Below are 12,380 nucleotides of genomic sequence, written 5' to 3' on the forward strand. Positions count from 1 at the left end.
ATATAATTATAGTCAAATTGTGACAGCTTATCGGTATATCTTCAACATGAAATTCATTTTATTATTCAGTTAATCTTTTAGTACTTTGATTTTTATTGTATTTGTAAATTTAATATTAATTGTAATTATAATTGTAATTGTATTCTTAATATTGTAGTTGTAATCCCCTGGTAGAGGGGAAGAGAAGGCCTGATGGTCTTATCTCTACCAGGTTAAATAAATAAATAAATAAATAAATAAATAAAACAAAACCACACTAAAACTCTAATTAACGAATATGAATACGATATCTAGCATAGTCTATTCATTTCAGATCTTGTAATCTAAAAATTTTTAACATGTTTTCTCTTACACTAATAAAATTAATAAATTAACAACTTATATGAATTCGTGAAAGCTAGTAGCATATATTTTTAATGTTTTTACTTTGTCTTTTAATTTTAATTTTAACTTTTAAAGTTTGTTTTTATTTATATTTGATATTCACTATGCTCATGCATCTGATGACGTCGCAGGCGCGATGAAAACGTTAATACAAACAGCAAAATATGCAATATAAAGAAACTACACCTTAAATAGTTGTATGATCAGTCATAGACTGAAAATAATAAAACCGTTAAATTGAACTTCGATTTTTTGTTTTCCAGGCCAGAACTTATTATCTTATATATTGTGACAGCGACGTGAGATTCGAACTCACGACCAGCGTCCCGCATGAAAGCAGATCGCACAGGCTCCACGGAACATTGAGTGACGTCGCGCGGTGGAGAGAAGAGAGAGGGTGTATTACGTAACGCGACGAGTCTGCGCGCGCAGCTGCTACTTAACGCAGTGAATGTGGAACGACCTTCTCGACTATTCCAGAAGTCTGTCGTTGTAGAGATATCGAGATAATTCTCTACACACCTGTAGAAGGTTCTCGCAACTATGATTTTGCTATAAAAGAGCAGGCGCCAGCGAACTAGAGTTTCAGAGTTTTCAGTTATTCAGTCAGTGAGAAAGCCAGAGCAAGCAAGCCAGCCGGAGTTCGACTCGAGTGTGCGTCCGCATCTGCGTCAGCATCCGAAGGCCTGAGTTCGAGTGCAGTGGACCGCAGTTGGAGGGACCTGAGTTCGAGTGCAGTGGACCGCAGTTGGAGGGACCCGAGTTCGAGTACAGTGAACTGTCTCTGAAGGTCTGTGGTTCGAGATACCGTGAACTCGAGTGACTGAGATAGAAGAACTGTGAACTGAGAACTGGTAGTTCTGATTTGTAAATAGTGCTTTGTAAATATTAGTTAAGATTAACAGTTCATTGTTGTGCGTAATAGTCCAAGTCAATTGTCATTGTCGTCGGTGGAGTGCTATAACGAATACTGTGTGAATGAAGATCCAATTGTTGACGAGAGCGTTTAAGGTGAATTGTAGAAAGGAATTATTGTTGTGACGAATAAATTACATTGTTGTTACTAATAAAATTCACAATATTAATATTTAAGCATTTTCTAAGTTATCCACGTAATAAACGAAAGAAACAGTTTTCTTTAATAACGTCACCTTATATAATTTTGCACTAACAGATTGATCTGTAGTACTCAAATATTGCAAGTGAGGTTTTTCCATGTAAGTGTATCGTAAAGAATTGGGGTTCGCAACACAATAGCACTGTGCTGTTTTTATAGGAGGCATAAAACTCTGCCACGATACATAATAACAGGAGGCGACAGTGATTGACGAGGAGAGGGTGGGCTACAAGCGTGACAACCTTCCCTGGGTGCTGTACAGGAATCGGAAAATTAGTGGCATGATCCAAGAATATTATTACTTAAGATTGTGTAATATTGTAGGCAAAATCAATGAATACGAAGTCACCTAGCTGACATGTAATCAGCTATATGTAATTTCAGTACACTATATAACATACCAAACTACATACATCCCTGTAGGACAACATGAGGCATTCCCGACGTTCTATGTGGAATAAGCCTTCTCGGTTCTCAGCCAGGTGAGTTCGATTGTTGTTGCCAAGCTTTCGATGACTATATTATTATGATGTACCGAAGTACATATGATATTTCCGATCAGAAATTCTGCGTCATCATATGATGAAGGATGAGTGGGACAGAGAAAAATTCTCTCCGGCACCGAGATTTGAACCCGGATTTTCAGCTCTACGTGCTAACGCTCTATCCACTAAGCCACACCGGATTCCCATCCCGATTTCGGATTGAATCCTCTCAGGTCAGAAGCAGGGACAACTCTAAAAATAAAAGGTACAGATCCTATTTCAACTTTTGCAAGAGGGCAGATTATGCTTTCAGATTACCACGAACAAATGTTTGTGTTGGAGTTTGATTATGTTCAGAATTTAGCACGTCCCAGATTGAATGTTACTTCTCAGTTTTATAAGAGACTACTGTGGTTTTATATCTTCAATATTCACTGTCACAATGATGACTCCAGCTTCTTTTACTACTTCCTAGAAACAAAGTCGAAAAAGAATCCTGACACAGTATGACTATGTTCACAATGTACGAACTCTACAAAAATATTGAGGAGACAGTTATGTTTTCAGATTCAGTCAAAGTAAGAACCTCACAATGGTACTTTTTTGTTCATGGTTGTCAACGAAGATGAACGTTTAAAGTTACCCATATTTTTCCAGTTCGTGGTCACTCTTACAACCAGTGGTGACTAGGACTTCGGTTTGTATAGCAAGATAGTCAAGAGGAAAGAAAATATTTACACAGCTGCGGAATATGCTCAGATTGTTCTAATCTGTAGGCTGAGTCCAGCTGTATTTAAGGTGATTGAAGGAAATGAGTATGTCTTTGACTGGAGCCAAACTTTGACAACTCCTTTCAAGAATAAGAAACCCGCAACGAAAGATCAGGATTTCAAAATACAGTCATATACAAAACTGAAAAATTCTTCTATTGGGATCGTGTCTGCTTCAGAGAGTTTTCTCGGTTGTTACTGTCCATATTCTTTTGGCACGAGGACGCAGCATTTAACAGATTTAGATGTTCCAGCAATCCCACCAAACCCTGTGAAATCGAGGAAGGAAAATGATGTAAGGAGACTGCACATATTCCTGTCAGAAGAATAGAGCATTTAGGTTACTTTGTATTAGTCTTTGCTAAGTATCATCCATTTATTTGACTTTTGTTGTATTTAGTACATTTTTTCTTAAAGAATTTCGTCATGTTTTTTTTTTACACAAGAGCAATCTTTAATATTGTTCTGAAAATACGGCTATGTTTACAAAAAAGAAAGCATTTTACTTGTAATCATTTCTCACGAATTTTAAAATATGATGAAACACAATGTTGTCCTTAAAACAGTATAAATTGTGTGTTCATATTCCTTGTGTAATCCTCTTTATTTAATCCTCAATAAGAAATCGCAGAAGGAAATTTGTTCTGCCATTTTTCCATGCATAAGGTAGTTGAATGGAAGAAAAGCCATTGAATGGAATAAGGACAATTGCAAGGTAATTTTATAACGATTATTTCTTTCTTAATGTATACACATTTATATCAATTAAAATGTTTTTCAATTAATAAAATATTGAATAATTACGTGAATCTCCGTTGTTTACTGTGACTAAAAATGTGTTATTTATACAGCTACTCAAATAATTCAAAGACCTTTCCCTCAAAACTTCAATTTCTGGGTTACGCCTTTTTCGATTAAATTCCTCAATTAGGTCTATTATTTAAACACTCATGTAGTGTTGTTTTCTGATGAACATTACCAGCACCTGTTGTAATGTGGTGACAAATAATTTCTTTATTCCATTTATTTGCTGGTTGAGTGGAAAAGAAGGGCTTACGGCCTTAACTCTGCGAGATGAAATAAATTATTATTATTACCATCATCATAATCATTATTATTATTATTATTATTATTATTATTATTATTATTATTATTATTATTATTATCATTATTATTTAATTTCTTCCGTACGTGCGCAATGTATAGTCAGAGCTTCCCCCTTCGCCCGAGTGCATGATATAATCTCGGTTCTTAAATTGAACGGTTGGATGGAAAAGAGGCCTCAGGTCACTCAGACCCTTTTTGTGTAAAATGTTTTTTTCGGAGTCCTTAGGGTTTGAAATACGTGCCTTAGAAATTTCATGAACGTAACATTAATATTGCCAGTGTTAGAGCAGTGTGAATAAATGTTGATAAATGTGGAGACATCAGCTGTCAAACCTCCAAACACATTGTGGCTGTGTTAAACGTGTAACGTGTCACTAGTTGTGTTTAAGACGTTCTACCAAAAGTCTCGAAGCAACTGTCATACAAATGGAAGGTTAAAGTTAAGTGATACTGTTCCTGTTGCACCCAAGAAAAAATTCAAAGTTGATAAGATACGAGATGTCAGAAGTCTTTATGAGTTTTTGAAAGAAGATGAAGTAGCTGGTTTGAATAACAGTTTAAGAACACCACTGAGGAACCAGGAGCATGGCAAGAACTTCAGGAACAAGATGAAAACTTATCAGTTGAAACCAGTGACTATGAGGACATTGTAGACAGTTTCTAAAGTGATGTGATTGAGATATGTTTAATCAGAATTTTTTTGAAATATTAAGTTCCTTTCTATTATATTATATTTTCATTAAATTATGAGAAAAAGCATATAATTTTCTGTGCATAGGCAGTCTAATAATAAAATAATAAATTGAGTTTATGTTGAGTTCTTTTGTATTCTGTTGTATTTTCATTACATTATGCAAAAAAGCACATAATTTTCTATCCATAATAATAAATAATAAATTGAGTTTATATTTTATTTTCTGTTTTTAAGAAAAAGGGCCTGAGAGAGCCAATTTTCAAACACCAATAACTTTTAAATCAATCAGCTGAACACAGATTTTCTTCTAAAATATTATTTAAACGTTGCAAATTCTTTTACCAAAAGCATAGAGTGTTATTTTGTACAGTAAAGAGAAAGGGACCATACTTTAAAATGTTTAAAGGTCTTTTTCTCAAAACGCCATTTTCTCACTGAGGCCCTTTTTCCATCCAACCGTTCAATTGTCGCTTGCCGGAAGTCAGCAATGTGCCGGAACTACGTTGACAACCTTAAGAATCACACTGTAGTTAAAACAAGAAAAATGTTCAGCAAGCTCTTTAGAATGGAGGTACCGGGAAACAATTTGCTGTTATTTGCAATTAAACTGAACGGTTTTATATCAAGAACCATTAAAATATAACATGGAATCAAAGTTCACAATTAACTTCTAATTTCTGAATTGGAAAAGTATCGGTTATTAAGATCGCATAAAATAAAATCAATTCATATTATCCACACATATAGGATATGAAGAATGTATGTATTTTAAAGCGATATTCGGTGTTTCATTTATTGAATGAGATGAGTTCTTTTATAAAGGTTGTCTGAAGACTGTTTGATATAGAGAATTCGTCCGTTTTAATATTCGTTAACCAAATATTTTCAAGCCATAATTACACGAGATGAAAGGTATAATTATACGGCCACACGATTCGAGGGCATTTCAAAATAATAACTCCTGGCTCCGCAATCTTCCTCCATGTCCTTTTCAAGTAAGTTAGGTTTATAACACAGCTTTAAATTACATTTCCCACTTTTGCAGAACATATCTTTGTGCTCTGACTCATATTAAAAGTTTTTCATCGCCGTGAAAGAATGGCTCAAAGAACAATGCTGTGGTCATAAACATTCATTTCATAACTTAAAGAAGATAGCTTCTGGAGTTGGATGATATGGTGCAGTATTTATAATATAAACTTCAGGAGTTAGCCAGCAGTGACCAAAGCGGGTGTCGTGATTACATCGTGTAACCACAGACATTCAAACGGGTACGAGGAGTTACCTGTACATTGCTGTGTGTTTCATTCACGTATTGAAGGCAAGCAGTGGCTGTATCATGGCGCTCTACAAACTCTGTCTCTACAAGCAGTAAGAGGTGGTTTCGTAAAGAATGAAAAGGAGAACTTTTTTGTTGTTATGTCGAACAAAATGTAATATGTTTACTTTGCTCAACGGTTCAATTAGGAATATATAGAAACATTAATTTCCACGCTGAATAATTTATTATTATTATTATTATTAGTAGTAGTAGTAGTAGTAGTAGTAGTAGTAGTAGTAGTAGTAGTAGTAGTAGTATTAAGGGTGTTTGAGAATAAGGTTCTTAGGAAAATATTTGGGGCTAAGAGAAGAATGGAGAAAGTTACACAACGCAGAACTGCACACATTGTCTTCTTCACCTGACATAATTAGGAACATTAAATTGAGGCGTATGAGATGGGCAGGACATGTAGCACGTATAGGCGAATCCAGAAATGCATATAGAGTGTTAGTGGGAGGCCGGAGGGAATAAGACCTTTGGGGAGGCCGAGACGTATATGGGAGGATAATATTAAAATGGATTTGAGGGAGGTAGGATATGATGATAGAGACTGAATTAATCTTGCTCAGGATAGGGACCAATGGCGGGCTTATGTGAGGGCGGCAATTAACCTCCGGGTTCCTTAAAAGCCATAAGTAAGTCAGTAAGTAAGTAGTAGTAGTAGTAGTAGTAGTAGTAGTAGTAGTAGTAGTAGTAGTAGTAGTAGTAGTAGTAGTAGTAGTAGTAGTAGTAGTAGTAATATAGTAGTAGTACTGACAACTAAGTATGTGTTTCTATAATTCTTCTGTATGAATATTGATATTTTTAGATCTTCTCCCTAGAAAGATAAAATTATTAGGTTTTATATTAATTTTAATCATCTTATTCTTTATATGAGGATAACTATTTATTATTCATTTAATAATAATATTGTAGAAAAACTGATTCAATATTATGTGCCGATGAACTATTAAATGCCAGGAATTGACATGTCTTGACATATTTGAAATATCTCGTGCTTTAAAGCCTCTTAATAGAACAGAATTTCTCAGAACATTAATGATTAAAATAGTTTAAATAACTTGTCCAGTAAGAAGTTTTTAATTTTGAAAAGCTACCAATTTCTAGACCAAGTATTGAGAGAAGAATTTAGAAAATTCCTGATTGTATTCAAGAGGAAGGTTAAAAAAGGAAGTAAGAAAAATCGTATATTATTCACTGGCTCTTTATGACAGCAGTGACATTACTGATACAGCAAAGCTTGAGATTTTTATCCGCGGGACTAATCAACATGTTAGTACAGGAACCACCACTGGTTGTAGTTTTCATGCCAAGTACCTTTCCTCCGTCTCCTTACTTCATAGGCTGTCTGTGGCATGTAATCATTGCAGTTCGAGTTTTGGTCACCGCTGTAGACGATATACAAGCCTGCATATGTATTATGTGTGCGTGTATCTAATCTGTGTTTGTATTTACCTATGTATCTATTTAAGCATGTATGAATGTATGTGAGAATATGTATTTATGTGTATATGCATATGTACTTACTTACAAATGGTTTCTAAGAACCCGAAGGTTCATTGCCGCCCTCGCATAAGCCTCCCATCGGTCTCTATTCTGAGCAAGATTAATCCAGGCCGTAGAATCTTTTCCTATCTCCCTCAAATCGATTTTAATATTATCCTTCTATCTACGTCTCGGTCTCCCAAAAAGTGTTTTATCTCTCAGGTCTTCAAATTAACATTCTACCCGGAGTGCCAAAGTTCCAAGCATTCCTACTTTAATGGGTATACGTAAGTCAGAGTGCTGCATTTGAGTTAAACCGCTCGCTTGAATTCGGTCGATCGTCGCACCCTCGAGTGAGATACGATCGGTCGTGATACGCTCGTAATAAATAGAAGCACAGTACAAGGTCATCTCACCGATATGTCTTATCTTGGATGGAAGGCGACAGATAAGATACACATATGTTTTGCTCACACGGTAAAAATAAGGCTTTATTTTCTGCTTTTATGACAAACGTTTAATGGAACAGTCAATGGAACGTACCAAAACAGGAACATGTATGTATTTATTTACACTGCAAGTTGGCAAGCACCCGGTGGCAGTGGCATATACAATATTAACAATACACAATAAAATGATAAGCAATACACAATAAAATTTACAATACACAATACAATTTTACAACACATATACAATTTTATACACAATACAATTTAACACAATAATAATAAAACATAAAATAAAATACCTAATTTTACAATACAACCTACATAATTATGTATAGGTCCTACATAAGTTTCAATAATCTTTCACTTTACTCTCATCTCACTCACTGTAGTGGCACTTTGACGCATTTCACTGACACTTTAGCACACATTTCACTGACACTCTGTAACACATTTCACTGACACTATAGAACACATTTCATTGACGCTATAAATTTCATTGACGCTATAAAGTTATAAACATGAAGTTATAAATAAAATAGTATGACAAACTTCGATATACAGTTATTATTGCTAATTAATAATTATTCAATATTTGATTTACCACATATAATATAATATGATAGGTCCATACATAGTGTTCCGCCTATATACTGCGAAAATGTAGAAACGTTTTACAAAATATTATTGATATAGCGGTAGATTAATAACAATGTTAGTACAGAGATAACGTCACAGAAAATATAATAAAACGAATAATCATGCTGCACAACTGTTACAGAAGCAAAGATTGACACACTAATTATTATTATTATTATTATTATTATTATTATTATTATTACTACTAGAAAACTTGATACAGTTCTTGCATTGTCGTGATTGTGTTCTCCGTTTATAATAATTACATATCCATCCAATAACATCTGTCAGATGTGGCAAAAACAAAATCACTCCTGTGAAAAAAAAAAAAAAAAAAAAAAAACATTTACCCACAACATTTATATTACATTTCAAAGCAAGTTTTGTAGTTGTACTATGGAGAGGTTAGTTAAACACTGCAAAGTCTTGAAATGATAAACATCTATGATGTTACTACACAGTTCATCGCTGTAACAAGAACGAATATCTAACGCTCGGCTTATACCGTTCGAGGATTTATCGCTCGTGACAATTTTACCCATCATGCATGTGCGCAACCTATCGGATTATGCTATGAACTACTTGGCGCTCGAGCGAAAACGTTCGATGCAGACCTCTGACGTAAGTACATTTTATTACTCGAATTTGAAAAGCGTAACAAGTTCACGCATAACATACGAGAATCAATTAACGTTGGAAAATTACGAGAATTACTGGAGTCGTGTCTTAAAATACATGCTAACAATTCGCTGTATAATTTTACTTCAGTGTCCACACTTCACCCATAACAACATAAGCTGTATAAGCGTTGGAAATATTAAAGTAGAAGCAATATTTTCTTGAAAAAGCCTGACTTTTGTAACGCGCTCTGCTGCTGATGACGTAGAAAGTAATAGATTGTATTGAGGTGTCAGTTGATGAAAACTTAGAAAACTGCCAAGTTTTATTTTTTTAGATCAGCAGAAAGAAAATCTCAAACGTCTCACATATTTCGTGTGGTACGTGTTATTATTATAGTCCAGAAAATTGGTTACATATCATACTGTGAAATTCGACGTAAGTTCACACTATTATGTTCTTTATATAATGTCACCTAACAGAACCCGTCAGGTTGAAGTCTTAGATATTATAAATGAAATCACTTTATATTCCATTGGATACAAGAAACACTTTAGATATAGGAATGAACATGGTAGAAGTCTGAAATTTGTATAGCCTTCGATTGACTTTCAAACCTATCCAATTCTCTCCAGAAGAAGCGCCCCTTTTATACCATTTCCAAGAAGGCAGATAAAAAATCAATAATGAAGGTGGCTAAAAGAGAAACCAATTAGAATGACAGTAAATCAATATTAATCTAAACTCTAAATGTAGGGAAGGTACAGATTCTTCTCCACTACCCTTTACTACAACAGAAGACATTACTTGTTGTAACTATTGAAGTAGGAAGACAAAGATAAAGGAAGTCATATTATAAGGGATATAATATTCGAGAGAAATAATGAAGTGATGAGAACGAATTCTGCCATATGAATATAGACTTGTGGATAGAAAGCTAATAGAGAGAAAAATAATGCAACTCTTCAGCAACTTAACCCATGAGAGACCACTATTTCCTTTGATTATTGTTGTTTAGTCAACTGTGGAATGAATCTGTACATGAAATTTTTTTTTTTTACCTTTTTTTTTTCTAAACGTAATAGTTGCAAAATTCTGTATTTTTACTTAACTTAGGAATGTGAAAAATATGAAGTTTCTATATTTAATTTTTGAGGTGCCCCAAGAGCTTTGAAGTTTTGCCTTTTTCTATATTCTATTATTTTGTTTTTCATTATATAGCTATTGAATTGCTATTTAAACTTTATTTGGAAGAATCTAAATTGGGGCTGCAGTATACAGTATTTTTCTGCATTCATTATAGTAATCACGAACCAGTTGTACTACTATTCTTGTATGACTCACTGTCGGAATAGATGCCTTTACCCGGATTTTCTTACTTTTGATAGCACCTCTTTCTGAAATCTCTCCAACAGTAGGTTCTTTTGATTTTAAGTCAGATTTCAATTCATTTTTGACTATACTTAATATTTCATTACATAATGATAGCTAGGTAATTGTAATGGTTTCAGCCCCTCCGGCATTCCGAATACAGGGCAGAAGGTCAGATTTCTTGCATTAAATTAGAGCAACTGTTCTGATTTAAATTCCCTGCAACATAAAAAATGAATTTTCATTAATTATATTAATTATATCATACCTAAGAGTTTTGTGCTAGATCGTGCGTATTTGCTTGTTTTCTGCACAGAACCAATACGCGGTAAGTGTGAAATACCACATTCAGTATTCCCAACGTAACACACACAACAATTTCCCTCTTCTTACCGCTTAAGCGCCACATTCATTTTACTGCTTTAGGCTTTTAACATATTATTTTTAGAGACGTTTAACATAGTATTAATTATAAATTGGAAACTTACCACTGCAATGTCACCTAAATTGCAATGTTAATTATTGTTTTTAAATATTTGCAAAAATTAAGTAAAGTCTACTACTCCACAAAACTTATTGCATTCCTGATACAAGTAACATTAAAGAAGCCGTGAAAAAATCAACAAGATTCCAGATGCCGATGTTATTACTGCAATATGTTATATAAATAATATTGTTAAAATATTAAAATGAAAAATAAATCATTACATAACCTTGCCGTTTGTTTTAAGTTCGCATTTATAGACTGAGAGAAAAAAAAGACAGACGTATATCACGGCCTGCTGGAGTATAGTAAACACAGAAAACATTTTATAGCAACAATGTTGAAGAAAGATATTTTGGTTTTCCGAAGTTGCCGTCATTAAACAGAAACCAACATGGAGATTTCATTGCAACTAATTAGAAATTCGTCTTTCAGGTATGTAATAAACGATCTTCGCACAAAATAATGTACGATACACGAGCGGTATGTTTGTTTTCATGTTCTCGGAAATTAAAAAAGCTCAACTACGTTTCGCTTTTTCAATCTTTTCCTCGACCATGAAAACGTCAACATACCGCTCATGTAACGTATATTGCTATTGTGATTATGCCCAATTTTCTTATAAATTAAGGTTTCTGTGACACTTCAAGATGAAATAACAGGGATCCAAAAATATACAGAGGCTTTTAACATGTACTTTTTAAGTATTTTCCTGGCATCCTGCTCAGATTAAACCTCTGGATAATGTTCCCTCGCTAAAAAATTTGAACCTCGAAATTTTGTCAAAATTTCAAAATATTATGCTCTTGGGGCACCTCTACATACTAAGCTAGAGAAAAAAAATATCTTGCACTGTTCTTTAAGATATCAAACTACAACTTTCCCCTGGTATTCCATTTTGATTCCATAAACTTCATACTTTCACTCCACCCTAACGACTGTTAATATTGCTTACACACATCAGATTCGACAATGATGTTGTAAAAGTGTGGTATGCAATCTATCTGGGCCATTCATCGGAAAGCATTAGCTGCAGCCAGACAGCAATGTGCACCTATCCATGTATTTCCACTTAATCGATCACGATGCGCAGAACTGACCGAGTTGAGACCTCATGCAGATAAGAGATTTCGCCGGTTGGATCGCTGACATAAATCTGGGAGATGACTTACAACATCGGACAGTACTGTATGTTAACTCCCTGCATAAACGGCAGTCCAATGCAGCTGTTATCTTAACTACCGAGTTTTATGAAAGAACGCACTTTCAAATGCTGTTCACCGCTATCACCATGACAACGTTAGGATTAGTACTCTTAATGCACATATTTCAATTGAGGCGTTCCGTAAGAGAAGGGCGAGCCCGCCAAGGGTCGAATTTTGTGTTTTTTACTCCTCCGAATATTTAAGACACATATTTGCAACATAAACTTAGCAGACGTTGGTGGGCTCGCTCTTAC

Source organism: Periplaneta americana, chromosome 16 (assembly GCF_040183065.1).
Source record: "Periplaneta americana isolate PAMFEO1 chromosome 16, P.americana_PAMFEO1_priV1, whole genome shotgun sequence".
Lineage (NCBI taxonomy): Eukaryota > Metazoa > Arthropoda > Insecta > Blattodea > Blattidae > Periplaneta > Periplaneta americana.